This window comes from Dasypus novemcinctus, chromosome 7 (assembly GCF_030445035.2).
Source record: "Dasypus novemcinctus isolate mDasNov1 chromosome 7, mDasNov1.1.hap2, whole genome shotgun sequence".
NCBI lineage: Eukaryota > Metazoa > Chordata > Mammalia > Cingulata > Dasypodidae > Dasypus > Dasypus novemcinctus.
The window spans coordinates 18,679,031-18,694,948 of NC_080679.1; the positions used below are offsets into that span (position 1 = coordinate 18,679,031).

The following is a 15,918-nucleotide window of genomic DNA, read 5'->3' on the forward strand; positions in this document are numbered from 1 at the left end:
CAGTTGTCATGTTCTTGGCAGTTTGGGAAAGGCACCAGGAAATACAGCCTCCCATATTCTGGCACAGACTGCCCACATTTACACTGAGCATTTCATAAACAATGAGACATCTATTTCATTTATAGCACTGTTGGATAATTCCGGCCTTGAGGACTTCTAGGTCACAGATGTGTCAGAAATTAGATTCCACAAGCCTTTGAAACCAAAATGTTTCATTATGTGGGTAGAAATTTCTACCACGTATTCCTGCAACTCCATGCAAACATTTTTAAAAGAAGGAGCAATGATTTAAAACCAAGTATTTGACTTTGTTGAGGACATTAGATGCCCACAATACTCCAATTTATTTGGCATTAATCTTTATGCATTCTCCAGAAAAACCTGTGGGATGCAGCTTAGTTTCTGTGGCAGGGCATGGGTTTGGCTTTAGACAGAGCAAAGTTTAATTTGGGGCTCTCACATTTAAGACTATTTTATCCTTGGGAAAGGTGCATGAACATTTAGAACCTTTAAAGCCATTCAGTTTTTTTCACCTGTTTTTAGTGCATAGCAGGTTTAATTAGCAATATGTGAAAGCAGGCAGTATCCTGAAGTCCACAGTGCATAACGTGTAAAGAGTGACCAAAATGGAAGGTGTGTGTGCACACATACTGACAGCTACTGGTTCTGCGTTTGGATCAGAGGGTTAACAGGAAGGGCAATGCAGGCCTATTGGAAAGGCCAACAGCGCCACTTGGAATGAAGAAATGAGAACACAAAGTGCTAATCTGCACCACAGAATTAAGGCTAAAGAAAGGAGGGGAAGGAGATCCCTTTGAGCTCCTGATGCTAATTTAATGTGAAAATTGTTTAAGGCCTTCCTGTGGGTGGGCCGGAGAGATTAGGGTTGTTTAGGGGACTAAAAGTAGAGAACTGAAGAGGCAGGAAAGGACGGGGCATCTGAAAGAGCGCAGACCAAGAGACTCTGGTGGCCCTTGCCTAAGGGATGGAGACAGCTAAAATGAAAGATCTTCCCAGGATGCAGTTCAGCAGATATACAACAGAAACAATGAGTTCTGATATCCGACTTTTGTGTTTTTCCTATTCTATGATATAATTCCCTGCCACTTAACACCCCTGGTACTCCATATAGGCTTACGACCACTAATCTCAAGTAGTATTTGGTCAAAAAAGCCAATAATGCAAACTTATGGGTGGAAGAGAGGGGCTATGACCACACTGGGACAGGAAGAGGAGTCCAGACAAAACTGGATCACTGACATGATACAGCGGGGGTTCTTAACCTTTTTTGTTCCTTGGACCCCTTTGCGAGTCAGGCGAAATGAATACTATATTCATTGTATACATTCATAAGCGAAGGAAATATTGGATTTCGGTTAGAGGTCAGAGAAAATAAAGATAATAATTTGATTTTTTTTCAATTCAAGCTCACAGACCCCTGCTTAAAACCCCTGTGATATAGTGAGGAGAGGACCAGGTGTTATCAAGGAAACCAAGAGTACTTGGAACAAAAATTGAGCCTGACAAGTCACAACCACGATATGCAAACGTCCTCTGAAATTTCCCAGAAATAGTTGAGAGAAACTAAATTTCTTACATTCATATCATTCATATCAGGCTGAGACTCATCATTTTGTATATTATGAAGAAGGGAAACACCCAATTTGGGAGAAATCGAGGACACTCCTGTTATATAAAGTATAGTAATTATAACACTTTTTTTAAAAATTAGCCTGAATTAAATCAAAAGTAAGAAACACAAAAAAAAATCTGTAACTAAATTGAATTAATAAGCCTCATTGCTCTTTTTCAAATATTTGTTTATTAGGGGTTAATGAGCTACACACTAGGCAATTGCAAATAAGGAAAAAGAAAAAGGAAAGCAAATAATATTGAGCCCCTTCTCTGTGCCAAGTACTTTAGTCATCTCATTTCGTTCTTAAATCTTTCCTACTAGGAGAATATTATTTCCATGTTAGAAATGAAGTAACTGATGTTCAAAGAGATTAAACCTAAAGTGAGTCAGTCAGTAATGGCAGAGCCGAGATGAAAACCCGGCTTTAGGTCTCTGTTCTCTCTGCATTTCCCAGTCCTGCTCAACCAACTAGCAACCTTCCAAGGTCAAAAAAGGGGGCCTGGTTGCCTCAGGCACTCACAAGTGCCTACAGACACTTTTAATCTGTTATAATTGCTCCAGAAGAAGAATGAACTCTAACTTCATCTCTGCAGTCTTCGGTCTCCAGGAACTATTATCTCTTTTGAAAAATAATAAATTTTCCAGTTTAAAAATAGTGCTCCATCGTTATCAAATGCGTTAGAAAAGATGTATTAATATTTGAATTGGACCTAATAATGATAATATTTATTGAATACTTACTAAATGACAGACACTGTATTAAGTGCTGTACAGAGAGTGTATCACTTAATAAGCACAAAAAAAACCATAAGGTTGGTATTATCATTTTCTCCATTTTACATCGAGGGCATTGAAAATTAGAGAGGTTAAATGATTTGCTCAACGTTATGCAGCTATTAACAGCTACAATAGTTCTAAACAGTTCAGAAAAGAGCCTACATTTTTCTTTTTATTAAAGCAGTTGTGGGCTTACAGAAAAATCTTGAATAAAATACAGGATACCCACATACCACCCTGTTATTAACACCTCACCTTGGTAAGGTACATCTGTTACAATTGATGAAAGCATGCTTTTATAACTGTACTATAGTTATAGTCCATAGTTTAACTTAGTTGACTATTTGAAGCCTACACTTTTAATCAACTTGCTTTAATGCCTCCGACATAAAAGTTTACTGGTTTCTGGGCAGAGCCTAGACCCAATTTTTCTACTGTGGGGCAGAATCCACAGCAAATGAAAGAGAAATAACACTTTAGAGATACTGAACTAAAAAAACAAACAAACAAAACAACCAGGATAGGAAGCATAAGAAAGATGAGAATGTGAGGGAACTAAGCAACCTCCGAATTCTCCACTTCATCTGGACTACCCAGCTCGCCAGCCACCATGTTTTTGCAGATGAAGGCAAGAGGACCAGAGATGAAGTAATGTGCCCAAGGTCACCCATCCATAGCCCAAGAAACTTCAGGCCAAAGAATTCCCACAAGGTGTCTCGAGTCCTGATGGTTCTTACACTAAATGGATGCAAAAACCCAAACTGTTGTTATGTTTTCAGAATCACCTCCTTTTGAGGTTATCGTTTTATAGATAGTCTTAGCAACCTTTCCTTTGAAAGGTTTGTCAATGAAATTGTCGATTGATGGGATCATGGTTTTTTCCTACATGTATTAATATGATAATAATTTTAATTTTAGGTCTTGACTTGCTCCTGAAAATGAATTGAATAGTTCCTTTCTTTTCTCTCCCCAAGAGGTATGATTTTATGATTCCAGACTGTATTATCAACTCTGTCAAGGCTCTCAGTGGTATTGTGTCAAAAAAGACAAATTTCCTACTGAGTTACACATTCACTTCCAACTGAGACACCACTTGGTTACAAAGTTTATTCAAAAATCTTCTCCTGATAATATTTGAAAAGTTGACACTGACTGAATCATTGCTGTGAGAACACTTTTCCCATTAAAACTTGAATCCTGGGGTGTTTCTTCCAGAGTCTGTGGGTCTTAGAGCCCGATTGCGTTCAGAGTTGTAACAGTTGATTCCATCTATAAAGCTTCCCCACATGCAATAGAATAATTATTGCTATGGATGATAATTACTGGATATAATAATAACTAAATAAATGTACTTCTAAACTCAACAAAATTTATATTATATTTCTTTGTATCTCCTCCATTTCTTAGCATATTGCAAAGCACCTAGTAAATATAGGTATCAGAAAGTGAAAGAACAAAAGATTCCCTTCAATTTACTGAAGACATTCTTGGCCTCCATATAAGAAAAGCAAGGTGAGAAAAAGGTAGACCAAGTATTCACTCTGCTCAGTATGGCATAAACTGCTAATTGTCCTCTAAAATTCACTGTCCTCTCTATCCATAAGAAAGCTTAGGCACACATGCACAGTTACCAATTTAGAAACAACAGCTCTCTACTTTCCATAAACCTACATGTGGTTTTAATAAAGGCCAATGGGATAAATGGCATTGATGCTTGCAACTTCTGGGTAATCTTCAACTTAAAACATAATCCCTTGCTATGGAGTTCCTCTTTTTCCCTTGCTGTGTGCTAAAACATGGATGCACTCTTTAGCCAGCCTCAAATTTGCAGGTGAAAAGGATGCATTAAAGAACAGGCAAAGCAATGCAGATGGAAGATGCTGATTATGGAGCAGAGTTGCCCTTCCAAACTGGACCATTCACCTCCTGACTATTAAGTGAGAAAGAAAGAAATAGTTTCTCTGAATTGAGGGCCAGTGTTATATCTTTACCCTAACTTAACTCTACCTACCTCTCCCATCAATAACAGGCTAACTCCTGAATTCCCATGTCCAATGAGCATCTGCATGATTCACGATTACTATTATTAAAAAGTAATAACAATCATTATGAAGAAGGCTTTATTTCCTTTGGCATTATTAAGTAACTACATTTGCTACCAAGTGTGAGGAATTAAAATGAGAGTAGAATGAACTATTCTATGCAAATGTTATGCTGTCATAAAGTCACTTTTTCAAGACACACTAATGCTTTTACTGTCAACTAATCTCTTTGCTCATGTTAGAATTACAATGAAGGAGTTTTTTTATAAAAAGGAAAACAATAGTATGCGGCAAATGAACTTAATTTTTCATACTAAAGTCAAATCATTATTTTGACAAAAAAGAATTTAAAGGAAGATGCTTATGATCCTGTGATATTTTTCTTACCCAATAATGCCTTTTTTTTAAGTAAGATAAAGATAACTGATTTTATTAAAGTAAAAAAGCACTTGAAAATCATAATTCAGACTGAATAATGTGAAAGTTCAGAAAAATTATATATAAACCAATAAGTATACCTGGTAGGAAACTTGAGTAGAACAAAGAAACTGGCACTGTAACTTCCCCATATTGATCTTATGAGCAGTAAAATTTCCTAATTTTCTGCCTATTAAGCTAAGAGATTTATTTTTGTAATTTTATATTTATAAAGAAATCACATGGGTGTCCTGAAAGTACAAAACCTAAACATTTCCAAAATTGACAACTTTCAAGGGTAGATATTTCCTCAACAAAGTAGAGAGACCCCAATAATGTGATAACACAGAGGAAGCTTCAAGGCAAAAGGTGCTTTGTATATATGTGAATTCCAAAGGAAGACCTAGGGTGCACTCCACTCACAAAGTGTATTGTCAACCATGTACTGATGTTTCCTCCAGAGTTTTGTTTGATTTTTACCTAAACCAATACAGAAATATGTTAACATCATTTAAAGCAATCATTTGCTAGACAAACGAAGCTGACAATAAAATCACCCAAGTGATGGGGCTTGCAAAAATTAAAACTAAATAAGGAAGCAGAATTATAGACTGATTATATGTTTGGATGTTCAAGCATTTGACCCATAATCCTTCAACCAACTTGCTGAATGATCTTGAAAAAGCATCATAGATACTCTATGCCTAAATATCGTCAATGATAACAGGTATAATGTTAAAGTTTACCTCCACAGATTGTGGAAGGAATTCAGTGAATCAGAGAAAAAGCTCAACACAATGCCTGGATGACAGTAAATGTTCAATAAACGTTCCTTATTTTACTACAACGATATCTTACATACCCTATTTTCTATGTACATTTCTAAAATGATAATCCCTTTTCAAAACTGGACTGATTATTAGACCCAATAGAAGCCTCCTCATCATGTCATTAAAATCCTGTAAAGATTGAGAGGGGGCTTAGACCCATGGGACAGATGGATGGAACGGTCTTGCTTGCAGTTGTAGATACTCTTTGTTTTGGGGAATGGGCATTGTTCAGAGTGGATATCACCATCCCCAAATCCTCAAGACTGAGGAAAGAACAATGGTCTAAAGTAGACTTACTGCTATTCTATTATTATTCTATTACAAACTTATTATTTTTTTTAGCAATGGAAGATTTTATATCATTGATATAAAGGCAGTGACCACCAGAGTTTCTGAGGGGAGGGAAAGGGAAGAATAGGTCTAACATGGGGCATTTTGGGGACATTAGAATTGTCCTGTAAAATTACAATGACAGATACAGGCCATTATACATTTTGTAAAAACCTATAAAATTGTGTGGGGCGAAGTGTAAACTCCCATGTAAACTATAGTCCATGGTTAGTAGCAATGCTTCAATATGTGTCTATCAATTGTAACAAATGTACCACACAAAAGAAAGATGTTGTTAATGTGGGAAAGTATGGGAGGGGAATAGGGTAGGGTATATGGGAATCCCCTATATTTTTGATGAAACATTTAGGTAATCTAAAACTCTTTAAAAATAAAAAATATATATTTTTAAAGCCTGTAAAGAAAGCAAGAAAGACCACACACACACACATACACAACTTCACGGCCATGAAAACTAAAACTGTCAGACATAGTAATTCAAAAGTTTAGAAAAATCAGCATTCTTTGAAAGATAGGTAAAATGATGTTCAATACAGAGATAGTTTGAGAAAATATGTTAAAAGATGTTGCTTTGTGTGCCTTCCGTCTTCTCTCCACTGCCTTAGAGGCAGGTGTCTTAAAAAAGAAAACCCACAATAAAGTAAACTAAAATAGCAAACTGGGCCCACAGCACTATGTTGCTTCACAACTCTTAGGGGTGCCATTTGTATTATTCATACTGCAGTCCATGTAAAATGGTACTCCAGGGGCTCTGTGGAGTTAAGCTCTAAGAGGTCCATTACCCCCCGCAGTTGTGCAACACTGTGGCCTTGACTTACCTTTGACCCCTCAAGAATTGCTCTGTGAGTCAGGTTACCTTCTCCTATCCCCTTTCAGCTCCTGCCCTACCCTTCCTATCATCATCTTCCAAGCAGTCCAATACTAAAAATATCGGGAAACAGCTGGGCAGAAAGCAGAAGTGAAATAACAGTGTTACAGTACATTCGGGTGTTAGTCACCCCCTCGAGGTAAAGGGCACAGGTGACACTGGGACAGAAGGAGGGGCACAGAGAACAGGACATGCTTGGGAATGTGTCACTTCACACCTGGCCCAGGGTTCCAGAAGGCCATGCCATGGAGATATGAGGAAATGACAAATGTTCAGGGCAGAAGTAAATGCTATTCTGGTTCCATGAAAAGTAAAGATGAGCATACCATCCTGACTCCCGCTCCAGCAATAAATTGAGAAGCAGATAAAACCACAACATCATGAGATAGAGAACTGAACAATGTGCAAAACACTTGATTTCTCTATTCACACATAAGTCTGTATAGTTTTTGCCTTGTTTAAAAAAAAGGGAGTCATGAAAATGAGGATCTATAGGGGAAAAAATGCTGTAGAACAAAGGAACAATGACACTGAAGCATCCAGAAGCTGGCATTCTCCACAGACTACAATAAGACATGGTCTCTATGAAAAAAGAAACCCAAGAAGCAGAAAAGTCAATAATAGCATAATAAGGAAGATAGATGAGACAAAGGATGACAAAAATAATAAATACACAATAGGCAAATGACAAATTAAATTGTAGCGGAATTGAAGCTGCCTTAAATTAAATCAGCATTGTTGAGAATAAACTTGAATAATTCTCCTGGATGAAGATGAAAAAGACAATGAGAAAATAATGATATGGGAAAACAGGAAAGACCATGTAGAAAAGGTCTGAGGAGTCAACTTAAGGCAAGTAAAAATAAAATAGAAAAAAAAAAAAAAGGAAGAAAGAAACATATGTAGACTGAAAGGAATCTCTGTATTTAGGCAAAATGAGTAGAGAAAAGAAAGGAAACAGAAAAAGAAAAAAAATGTTTAATCATTTTACATCCTGGTAGCAATTCTGAACAAGTATCCTTTCAATTTAAGGATAAGGTAAAAATTCTAAAATCATTCTGGCAAATATAATAGACTGAACCCACCACCACCACCTTCCTCAAAGAAGTAATAATAATAATATAAGAAGAAGAAGGCTTATTCACTGCCAGAAGACAATGAAGAAACATTGGCTTAAACCAGTGATTTTTAAAACTTAGGTTATCAGGATCCTGTACACTAAAAAATTATTGAGGAGAGTTAAGAGATTTGTTCATGCTGATTATATCTATTGATATTTACCATAACAGAAATTAAAACTAAGAAATTTTTAAATACGTATTTATTAGTTCACTTAAAATGACAAAAATAAATGCATCATATATTGACAACATTTTGGTGGAAAAACAATATTTTCCAAAACATTAAAAATTTTAACAAAAAGAATAGCATCATTTTATTACATTTTTGAAAATTTCTTAATTCCTGACATAATAGAAAATAGCTGGATTCTCATATCTGCATCTGCATTCAATATTTTGCAGTCTTACATGACACATGCCTCTGGAAATCTCCAATCTGTAAACTCTGAAAGAATGAGAGGAAAAAAAAAGATCAAATGGCATCCTAATTTTGTTATTAAAATAATTTTAGTTCTTTTATTCCCTTAAAGGGTCTCAGGGACCCCTCCTGTTCTTCCACTTGGAAAACCACTGCCTTGGGTAACAAGAATATTTATTTACTAAATAACAAAACTATGGAGATAAGGTGATTCCAGGGTTGGTTAATTCACTGGCTCATTGACACAACCAAGAGGCAGGTTCTTTAAAAATGGTAAATGACAGCTTGTGGATGCCCTGGCTGACCCCTTTCCCAGCCTCTGTGCTGTGTTGTGGAGATTGTGCTCCCGTGGTGAGTTCTGTCATGTTCCAGAGAAAATAGAGTAGCCTCTGTGCAAATATTGGGGAGTGAGTATATCTATGCAAATCTTCCTGGTGGCATCCCAAAAGACTAAACCAGAATAACTTATCTCTAGCTCACCTTGTCAAAACTTGCCCTGTAGGCAGAAGCTCTTTAGGGATAGCTACAGCAGTGTAAGAAGCAGTCAAGTCAAAGTGGCCTGGGGCAAAGGACAATATGCTTTAAATCATACAATGGAGCACTGTAGAAAGAAAAAAGTCTATTTCATAGATAGTAGCAAGGGCATTCCAATTTTTAAAAACAGGGAAGTTCCTAAGGCCATGAGCAAGTAAAGCCCAGGACAAGATGCAAGGTAGAAAGAGGGCCTGGCACTTCTCATTCCCTTCAGGCTAATCTTCGTGATAGGAGGGCTGACCCCTAAAAGAGAGCACCAGTCAATACAGAACCAATTTGCAAAGACAATGAAATGTGTTTTTTGCTTAGGTTTGCTTGATTCTGTTAGTTCCCAACACTCAAGAAAATCTCTGTCATATAACTAGCTGGAAACAAACTCAGGAAACAGACATCACAGGAATTAAATCCCATAGTTAACATTCTAAAATATTGAAATGTACAGTGTGCAAAAAAAAGAGTACAAGACAAATAAAGAAATAGGAAATAATGGCCTATTCAAAGGAAGAGGATGAAAGTCCAGAAAACATCAGAAAAGAAGACCAGACTGTGGACATACTGGATAAAGACTTTTAAAAAATATGAAATTCAATATGCTCAAGGAGATGAAGAAAAATACAGAGAAAAACTAAATATATTAGGAAAACAATGAATGAACAATATAAAATTCTCAATAAGGAGATAGAAATTTTAAAAAGGAACCAAAAAGAACTATTGGAGTTGAAGACTACTATAGCAGTTTGATATTATTTATGAATTCCAAAAGTAGATATTGGATTATGTTGGTGAACTGATCTGTTCCTCTGGGTGTATTAGATTGTATTGGATTCAGAGGTTTCACTTTTACTTGACTGAGTTGTGATTAGGACTTTTATTGGGCCAGTGGGAGCCCAAGGGGGCAGGAACTCACAGAGAAAACTCAACTCCAGAGGAGTTAGTTGGAGTTTTTTGATGTTGGAGCCCAGGAAGAAAAGACACAGAGAAGCAGATATGTGAGGAAGGACAGATGCCCTGGAAGAGAGATGAGCCATTAGCCTGACAGTCTTCAGCTGGCCTTGTGGAGTGAGCAGAGCATCTGAGCCCAGAGAGAAATGAGCCCCAGAAGAAAGACGAGACTTATCCCAGCCTACAGCTGATATAGGAAGAAGCTGGAACCATGGAGCCTTAAGAGGAAGGCTGAAACCTTGCAGACATCAGCAGGTATCTTGCTCCAACATGTTGTAACAGACTTTGGTGAGGGAAATAACTTATACTTTATGACCTGGTAACTGTAAGCGTCTACCCTAAATAAATACCTTCTATAAAAGCCAACAAATTTCTGGTATTTTGCATCAGCACCCCTTTAGTTGACTAATACAACCACAATAACAGAAATGAAAAATTCCCAGGATGGTTTCAAGAACAGATTGGAGCTAGCAGAAGAATCAGTGAATTCAATAACAAGACAACTGAAATGAGTCAAACAGAGGAGTAGAAAGAAAAAAGAATTATAAAAATTAGAAATAGCCTGAGAGATCTATGGCACACCATCAAGCATATCAATATACATGATATGGAAGTCCCAGAAGAAGGAGAAAGAGCGTGAAGGGCAGAAAGAATATTCAAAGAAACAATAACAAAAAATTTCCCCTGCCATAACCCACTGAATGGACTGGGGGAGAGTGTAAACTACAATGTAAACTATAATCCATGCGGTACAGCAGTGCTCCCAAATGTATTCACCGAATGCAATGAATGTGCCGCAATGATAAAAGGGGTTGTTGATGTGGGAGGAGTGGGGTGGGATGGGGGGAGGGGTATGGGGGAACCTTTTACATTTTTTAATGTAACATTTTGCTTGATCTATGTATCTCTAAAAAAAAAAACACAATTTAATTCAAAAATTCAAAAAAAAGAAGTGAATATGTGCACCTGTCCCAGATAACACCAAACTGGACCTTGTCTTAGGCTATCTTTCTTAGACTTTACATCCCAAGTACAAGCACGAAAAGAAAAACTAGATAAATGGGTCCTCATTAAAAATAAAAACTTGTATAACAAAGAATTCATCATGAAATTAAAACAAAAACTTACACAAAGGGAGAAAATAGTTTGGAAACCACATATCTGATAAATTTTTAATATAGACATTATATAAAGAAATCCTACAACTCAATAATTTAAAAAAATAATTAAAAATGGGCCAAAGACTGAAACAGATATTTCTCCAAAGAGTATGTACAAATGACCAAACAGCACATGCAAAGATGCTCAACATCATTAGCTATTAGGGAAATGCAAATCAATAAGACAATGGGATAGCATTTCACACTCTCTAGAATGACTGCTGTCGAAAAAATTACAAGTTCTGGAGAGGATGTAGAAAAATAGGAATACTCGTTCATTGCTGATGGGAATGTAAAATGGCACAGCCACTATGGATGACAGTACGGCAATTACTGTGTAAGTATAGAATTACTATAATACCCAGCAATCCCTCTACTAGATATATACCCAGTAGAAAGCAGAGATTCAAACAGATCTTTGCATACCAATATTCATAGGGCTTTATTTGCAGTACCAAAAAATGGAAGCATCCCAAGTGTCCATCAACTGATGAATGTATATAAACAAAATGTGGTATATCCATTCAATGGAATAACATTCATCATTTAAAAAGGATGAAATTCTGGGTCATGAGATGTCATGCATGATCCTTGACATTATGCTGATTGAAATAAGCCAGGTACAAAAGGACAAATATTGTATGATCTCACTGATATGAAATATTAGAATAATCAAATTCATAGACTCAGAAACTGGAATACAGGTTACTAGGGGCCAGGATGGGGATAGAGAATGGAGACTTAATGATTAATTGGTACAGAATTTCTGTATGGGTGATGGAAAAGTTTTAGTAATGGATGGTGGTGATGGTGGCAAAACATTTTGAATGTAATTAACAGCAGTGAATTATATATTTGAATGCTGTGAAAAGGGGAAATTTTCAGCTGTATAGATGTTACTAGTATAATTTTTTTTTACAAAACCATATGACTACAACATGAACAGTAAACCCTACTGTAAATTATGGACTATAATCAATAGCGTAATTATAATAATATTATTTTAGCAGTTGTAACAAAAGAGCAATACTAATGCAAAGTGTTAATAGGGAACCTGTATAGTGAGGGCTGTATATGGTAACTATTCTACATGATTTTTCTGTAAACCTACAACTTCTCTTTAAAAAAGTTTAAAATATCAGAAAAATTCTACTCCAACAGTTGTGAGATAGGACTGGTAAAGTGGAATTCTTAAAAATTCTAAAATAGAAAGGAAGTAACAATGCAAATATGAATTACTGTATGGAAAGAGGTTGATATACAGGGGACTATACACCTGAGAGTATCTGTTTCCTCTTTAAATTGGGAAGGAGTGACTTCAGCTGAGCCTAGGGAGGCAATTGGCTGGACATTTGAATAGAGTGATGAAGGTAGGAGATAATTTGGGGGAAGGGCAAGTCGAGGAGGTGAACCAAAGACAAGAAAACAGATAAGTAAGAGAACTTGAATGCTCCATAATTTCCAGTCAAGCGTGGGGATAGATAGAGGGCAGGAAGCATGTTCATGTAGGACTTCTACAGGACTTCACTATAACTGAATTGGAAAAACTTGCTTCTCATAGAGAATGACTCAGAAACCTCTCCATGGTAAAAGAGAAGTCAGCCCTTTGTTTGATGGGTATTGACCACCAAGCATATCCTTAAATATTTATAGAAAGTGAGGAAAGGGAGGGGACAAGGGAGGAAGGACTCACTTTCAATGAATAAAGACAACATGCAGGTTACCCTCTACTAAGACGGGCTACTAAGATATATGGAAGGAAACGAATGTGCATTTAACAGGGAGTTATGATTCAAACTACCTACTAAATAATAACAGAAAGGAAAGTAAGAAAGGAAAAGGACAGACTAGGAAGTGTAGGAGTTTGTGGAGACCTGTGGTGACAATATCGTTTCTGAGAGCTGAATGCAGTTGAGTAGTACCAACAACAATTAGCATGTCATTGTAAGACTTTGTTTTCTACTTTATAATTGTGTTCAAGGCATTATGGATATGTCAATAATTTATGCTAACATTTCAAATGAAATCTTAATGAGAACAAACCATGATTATGTGATGTATCATTAAGTAAATTGGAGAGTAGTGGTTAAACTAAAAAAAGCAGTAAGGATAGTAGACATAAACATCTGTATTACTCATCATAGAATAGTCTGATATTTTACCAAGAATATAAATTTTACCTTAATGGATTCTAGTAATTATGGATAGGATTTTAAAATATCATTTTGGTTCTACAGAAAAAGCTATACATTAATATTAAGGTTTTAGAAAGTTGTTTAAAAATAAGACATTTTAATCAAAATGCAACATTTTGGCCTTGTCTATTTGTCTTATAAAGCAGTAGTTTGGCAAGTGCAACTAATTTATGAGAAGAGGATGGAGAAAAAGCTTGATTTTAGTGCTATATTTTTATAGCCTGGGGGAAACACCTTAACTTCATTCATTCCAATGAATAAATGGCAGATCAACACCTGAAATGAAATGTTTGGAAGTGTTTGTAGTTAATGGCGAACAGGCCCATTGTGTAATGAAGTCAGGATCCATAGTCTTTGACCAGTGAATAAGAAAAATGAAGTTTGGGGGAAAAGCCATTCATACACAAAGCTACTGAGCATGTTAGTAAAGTGAGTCTTCAAAAAGGCAATCTTAACATTTTGGTCTATTCTGCTAAATTTGATAGATATACCTCTTACAAATAAGTTCATGCCACCTAGAAAAAGAGTGACCAAACATTACAGTTGGCCAGGGCCTGAAAGGGTTCTCAAGATGTGGAACTTTCTAAAAAAAAAAAAATCTCTGGCAAACAGAGATGAGTTGGGTTCCCTACCTTAACTGACCACTGGCCTTTTACAATGACCAATCCTTCAAACACCCAAAAGAGAGAGGATGGATATCCTTGTGCAGCATCACCCAGTTGAGCACCAGAAAGTGACAGAAAGCCAGAGTATATAAAAATTTAGAAGGAATTATTTTAGAGCAAAATAAAACAAAGCACCAAAGTAGTCAGCATGAAAAACCTTAGAACTTTCTTGGACATCCTTACACCATTGCACTTTAGAATTGATTTTCCTTTGACTTGCAGATGGCTGGTGGGGACCTTCATAGTCTGAGCCTGTTCCTTAGACTCCTAATCAAGATGCAAATTGTGGAGGACCAGCAACAACATTTGCAATTGTAATGAATTTGTAATTTTCCTTGGGATTAAGGAAGATGGTTTCAACAGAATAAAACATGTCGAGATGTATAATGAAGAAATTGAAGAGGATTTCTTTCTCAGATACCCTAACAAAGTATTGCAATTGTTCTTTCCTTCACGATTAATTCATTAATGGTTATTAATATTATTCCTGAATAACAGTATACAAGAAGAATACTTTGACATAATCAGTCAACAATAAATTTAGAATCCATAAATTCATATCCTGTAGTCACAAACATCAATTCCTAATATACCTATAGACTGAAATTTAATGTGAAATGCAAGTTCTATTATTGGCTCTAAATAGGTTGCAATAAAAAGTTAAAAAAAATAAGAAAAACAGACGAGTCAATTTTAAATTCTTTCCTCTTGAGAAATACTCATAAGCTTACACTAATTGTAGCTTAGATGATTTAGAGCCATTCACTGTAATTACAAATGCAGAATGCTTAAACAGGCCCTTCCACAGATTTCTTAAATGATATTAAAAATTTATCATTCCTTTTGAATGTTTTCCTCACAGCTTCATGGTCACTAATTAGAAAAATTCACAGACACCCTTTTTACCAGTCACTGTGAAAAACAGAATAAATATTAATTATATCTAGCTTGTTTGGTATAATTCTTAGCTTTATTAATTTAAAAATCTGGTTGAACAATGGACTAAAGGAGACTTACTATTATTCTATTATGGACTTATTATTTTCCTAGCAATGGAAGAACTTCTATCATTGGTAAAAAGGCAGCGGGCAGCAGAGTTTCTGAGGGGAGGGAGAGGGAAGAATAGGTATAACATGGGGGCATTTCGGGGACTTTGGAATTGTCCTGCATGACATTGCTATTTCGGATACAGGCCATTATATCCTACAAAATTGTGCAGGACAGAATGTAAACTATAATGTAAACTATAATCCATAGTTAATAGCAATGCTTCAATATTTGTTCAATTGTAACAAATGCGGGAAAGTATGAGGGGTAGGGGGTGGAACATATGGGAATCCCTTATATATATATATATATATATTTTTTTTCCCTCTCTCCATCCCCCTCCCTACCCCCCACCCCCCAGTTGTCTGCTCTCTATGTCCATTCGCTGTGTGTTCTTCTGTGGCTGCTTATATTCTTGTCAGCAGCACCCAGAATCTGTGTCTCGTTTTGTGAAAATATGGAACGCTTCACGAATTTGCGTGTCATCCTTGCACAGGGGCCATGCTAACCTTCTCTGTATCGTTCCAATTTCAGTGTATGTGCTGCCGAAGCGAGCACCCTTATATTTTTTAACTAATATTTATGTAATCTAAAGCTTCTTTAAAAAATAAATTTTAAAAGAAATCCATCACAAGAAAAACAATCTGGTTATTCATACATTCTGTACTCACAATAATCTGACCTTTAAAGACCCCACATTCTTGTTCCTCATCTACATTAACAGTATTTTTCTCCTCTCTGAAATTCTCAAAATTGTTAAATGTTTGTTGTGACAAAACCCCATATGGTATCAGAAAGTACATCTGCAAAACTCTAGTGAAAATCCATTATAATAGCATTCACAGTGCTGACGATGTCTAAAATTCAGATAATGAAACAACCTAGTGAGTTAGAAAAGAATACTGATGTTCAAAA

The 15,918-nt window shown here is 36.1% G+C and overlaps 1 non-coding gene across 1 annotated transcript; it reads right to left on the bottom strand.

Moving 5' to 3' along the window:
- Positions 1-15,454: 15,454 nt before the first annotated feature.
- On the bottom strand, positions 15,455-15,561 carry LOC111763699 (U6 spliceosomal RNA). Its single transcript, XR_002796518.1, has one exon. It is a non-coding gene; the product is annotated as a U6 spliceosomal RNA (small nuclear RNA).
- Positions 15,562-15,918: the final 357 nt, after the last annotated feature.